The sequence below is a fragment of the Pungitius pungitius genome, chromosome 17 (genome assembly GCF_949316345.1).
Source record: "Pungitius pungitius chromosome 17, fPunPun2.1, whole genome shotgun sequence".
Taxonomy (NCBI): Eukaryota; Metazoa; Chordata; class Actinopteri; order Perciformes; family Gasterosteidae; genus Pungitius; species Pungitius pungitius.
Window position 1 is genome coordinate 15,858,689 of NC_084916.1, and position 4,801 is coordinate 15,863,489.

The window sequence follows — 4,801 nt, forward strand, 5'->3', positions numbered from 1 at the left end:
AGGCTCAAAGAGCGACACTCGGCCTCAGACGGAGGAGACGGCGTTCCACCCGGGAACCTGGAACCAGCGTCTGATTCTCCGAAAAGTGGCAGGTGGGGGGGGGGGGGGGGGGAGATAGAAAGGGAGCGCCATGGTCCCATGCCAGGTGTTGTGTATGCGGTTCAGCGGCGGGGGGAGAAGGAGGGGAGGGGAGGGGAGGGGGGGAGCACACACCTTGGCACGCCGCGCTGCCAGATAAACAGCGCAGTGAAAACGCACTCCCTCTGCGGTCAGGTGACCTGCGATCAGGCGAGAAGGTAAAACCAGAACGCCTTCGGGTGAGAAGCTTCTTTGGTTTATTGAAAAAAAACGTTTGTTTTTAAAGTGCATGAAGGTTCAAGTGAAAGACAAAGAAAACAAACCATGAAATGCTAACAAACATCTTGTGTAATTACGGGCCGTATGGCCGGGGGGGGGGGGGGGGGCATTTAAAAATGATAGTTCCTGGTTGCAGCAAATGTCAGATTTGTTCTTTTAAATTAAGCTATGTCTTAATCATGTAAAAGCACCTCGTGTACTTCTTTTATCTCCTTCAAAATAAAACTCCTAGGATCCGTGAGAGTCGTCCTTCAGGTGCTTCAGGTCCTGCGACACTGAGGTGCAACGTTATCAATTCACAAATCTGCAGGACGGAGTCCAGCCCACAAAATGAGATCAATGGAGGCACCAGGGTTCAAATGTGACTCCATTGGCAGCAGAAAGCGAGTCCACTCTCACGAGGTCACAGGGGGCGTCCCGGCGACGACCTCCCCGGGGGTCGCCTCCGTGCGGCCCGGGGCAACGGAGTCCTCCGAGTCGCCCCCCACCGTCCCTGCAGCAGAGGGAGGAGGGTCGGACTTCAACCTCTTCCTCACGTGATGCCGATGCTTTTTGGACTTCAGGTGAGCTGCAAGCAAAAAAAAAATATATATATATATAGAATATAAATAAGTGTCAGCGTGCAAGAGGCGATGAGAAGATACTCATCAGGTCCACTGAGGCCTTTTTAAGCAGCCGGAGGATTGCAACATGTGGGGGGGGGGGGTTTGTTGTTTCTGAACCTGGAAGCCTGAAGTGGTTTGAGTGGCCTCTTCAGGTGAAACAACAAGCAGGAGGGTCACTGTTTTTTTTCATTTCAAAAACTGCAATGTCACTACTGCCGTCACATCGCAGAGTCACTCAAAAAAATGTATATATATATATACTCCGCTGCGGAGCGCACACTCAAGACTCGTCACCTTCACGAGGTGGTTACGGGGTTTCGGCCTCCTGCTTTAATTTGGAGCTAAAAAGGGAATCTATCGTGCTGAAATGAATGAGTAAAATAGATATATGTAACCAAGTAAAATAGATACGTGTAATCAAGTAAAATAGATACGTGTAATCAAGTAAAATAGATACGTGTAATCAAGTAAAATAGATACATGTAATCAAGTAAAATAGATACATGTAATCAAGTAAAATAGATACATGTAATCAAGTAAAATAGATACATGTAATCAAGTAAAATAGATACATGTAATCAAGTAAAATAGATACATGTAATCAAAACCGCCCATAACAATGTTGTGTAATGAGTGTGTACTGATACATATGAACAAACATTCACAGAAAACAGGTGTTGACATGTTTAAATATGGCCGCTGACCCCCCCCTGTGTTGCCTCACCGGTCCACTCCAGGTCCCCGATGATCACTTTGTCGCACTGGTCACACGCGTGGCGGCTGCGCTTGTTCCTCCGCTGCGCCTCCTCTACTCTGATTGGCTGAACAGCTGGCTCCTCGCTCTAAGTGATAGTGAAATGTTTGTTTGTTTGTTTGTTTTTTGGACAAAAAGCTTATTGTTTGCTTCAGTGTCACAAAAAGACTCCTCGGAGGTCTGACGAACACATTTTCCGGCCTCATATTTCTAACTTGGTTCACATGCGCGCTGCTTCGACCTTGGCCGGCGTCTGTTGCCACGTTGCACAGCGAGCGGTCGAAAGGCTCCGCGGGGGCCGCCTTGAATAGAGCGCTCACGCAAGGCCGCGCTCACATATTTAGGAAAACCAAACGCCGCGAGAGGGAGGGCCGCGAGAGTTTTGACAGCGGCGGCGAAAAGAGAAAAGAAGTGTCAGTACAGAAAAGGAGGACGAGCAAAACAACAATGAAAGGAGCGTTAGCCGCTTTCATTTGAGTTCGATGTGTGAAGGAGGGAACAGACGGGGGTGAAAGGAGGCGAAGACGCGATGACGAGTCTCCAGGCACAAAGCGCAGTGAAGGCCCCACCTTGCTCAGGCTCTCCAGTATCTGCAGTGCGGGGTCCAGCACAGTCTCCTCCCACCGCGACGCGTCCGTCACGTCCAGGCCGTACACCGCCGGCACGCCGTCTCCGGGTCCTAACGGCGCGCGCACAACGCACACGCACACGCACACACACACACACCACACAACACACACACACACACACACACAAAAAGGTCAAACCCGGGCTGATAACAAACGCAACAGCACAGCTGCCCTCGCCGCCGCGTTCCTCTACAATGTGTGAGCAGGTCGGCGCGGCCCTCGATGGCGCTCATGGCGGCGCCGGCACAGCGTGAGACAAACGGACATCTCGTCAGAGACGGGGGTGAATACGGAGACGTCTACAGGAGCAGCGATGCGCTGGAGCCGCACCCTGAAGCCCCCGTCAGCCCGCTGACTCACACCGGCTCGATAATGTCCCTCCCCCCGCCCCCCCCCCTCCTCCTCATCTCTTTCCTCCCTCCCTCCCTCCCACGAAACGTTCCACCTCCCGCGTTTCCATTTCGCCCCGGTCAGCGGTCTCCGGGTCAGACGCGGGCCAATAAAAGAGCAGCATCGGTCCGTGTCTCTGCCCCCGCCCTGCGTTGATGGATTGATTTCCTGAGCATCTTTTTTTCTTCAAAAGTGTGTGCAACTCGTAGAGAGAATGATGTCAAGACCGCTTCAACAAAAACGTATCCTTGAGTACCTGCGAGGGTTATAAAAAAAAAAATAATAATAATAATAATAATACGAAAAGTGCAGACTAAATTATTTAAAGAAAACATGATCTGGAAGGCGAGATGTTTGTGTATAAAAGCGGGTGCTTTAAAAAAAAAACTGTATTAAAGCACAAGACTTACTAACGTGCCAGGATGAGAACATTTGCTGTCTGGCATGAATCATTAAAGCAGGGATTTGGTGGTACCGGTCCTGGAGAAATACAGATTAAATGTCCCGAAGGAAAAGTCCGGTTGTGACCACAAGTGAGCGGGGTTTATCCCCTGGGGACCCCAAATGCCCGTCCAAAATATCTAGTAAATCCTTCAAATATTTGCTGTGACCTTTAAATCCGCAGCGGCGGAAAGAGCTTGAACTCTATTTTTTTTTTTTTTTTTTTAAAGCGTTTTCTTCCTGCGATAAAAAGGAGTCGAGAACACGCTCAGACTGAATGAACCCCATTAACCTGCCAGGCTTTTCCTGCCTTAATCCTCCCCCCACAGAGAGGCTGAACCCACTCCGAGCGCCACTTTTACTGCACTCCAGCACCTGCCCCCCCCCCCACCCGCCCCGCTTTGCATCCCAGGCCGTCACCGTGGAAACCACACATCCACAGGAGGCACCTGTCTGGCATTTAGTGTTTACAGTCAATTTGTTGACCACGTGTTTTGTTAAAAAAATAAATAAAACATTACTGTCTGTTAATCACAGCCTCGGGTTTCTCTTGTGTGGCTACTGTGTGTGTGTGTGTGTGTGTGTGTGTGTGTCTCAGAGGGAAGTCTTTTGTGTTTGTGGCACAACAGCAGGCAGGTGGCAGCGAGCCTCACCTGGCATACCTTTACCAGACGTTCTTTCTCTCTCTCCATTCTCATTCACATTGAGCCCCCCCACGTCCCCCCCCCCCCCCCCCTGCTCGGTGAATAGAAGGGAGTGTGGTAGGTTGCCAGATGCTGGACGGACCCCGCCCCCTGACCCCCCCTGCTCTAGGATCTGGTGAAATTGAACCTCTTTAATCCAATGAATGAGGGTCAATAAAAAAAAAAAAAATACAGAATGGACAAAGAGCAGTTCACACCCCCTCCCCCTCATCCCCCCCCCCCCCCCCCTCCCCTCCGGTCTCCTGGCAGCTGCTGCATGCACGCGTGTGGAAACAGTCGTCCACCTGTTGCGGCCGTTTGTCGCGTGGCCCTGGCGTGTTTGCGTCGCTATGGCGACTCCAGCTGTGCTCCTCTGACGGCCTCCTTCCTCTCTTCGCAGAGCTCGAGTTCCTCTTCCACTCCTCGTCTCCTCGTCTCCTTGACCTCCTCCGTTTAGTGTTGTTCGTTATATGAAGGATGTTTTTTCGGTCGAGTTTGAGGATTTATTTTATCGCTCTTTTGGAATCCCCCCCCCCCCCCATATCGCAAAAAAAAACATGTGTAAATCTTTTAGCCAATAATTATTGACTTTTGTACCAAGAGATAATTGGAGAGATGAAGGAGCGGGTTGACGGTGTGTGATTTAAGAGAGGAGGAGGGGGGGGGGGGGAGACAAGGCTCCCCTAAAACCTCTGCTTCATTCCAACCCGTTCCAGCCCTCCGACCCGTGTAGGTGACAGAAAGGTCTTTGTGCCCCCCCCACACAGAGGGTACACGGCTGTGTAAACCCGCCTCACACCTGTTTCCGTGTCAGATTCCCTTCACTCTCCTTCTCCCCAGCTGTGTTGTTTTCTGTCTCCGTCCTTCTCTCTAAAACATACCTGTTCACACTCACCTGTGTATCCTGGTTAGTGTGTGTGTGTGTGTGTGTGTGTGTGTGTG

General features: G+C 50.9%; 1 non-coding gene across 1 annotated transcript; it reads right to left on the reverse strand.

Annotated features, from left to right (window-relative positions):
- Positions 1–318: 318 nt before the first annotated feature.
- On the reverse strand, positions 319–2,406 carry LOC119219470 (uncharacterized). Its single transcript, XR_009942607.1, has 3 exons — positions 2,286–2,406; positions 1,687–1,804; positions 319–925 (listed from the first exon to the last, which is right to left on the reverse strand). It is a non-coding gene; the product is annotated as an uncharacterized LOC119219470 (transcript).
- Positions 2,407–4,801: the final 2,395 nt, after the last annotated feature.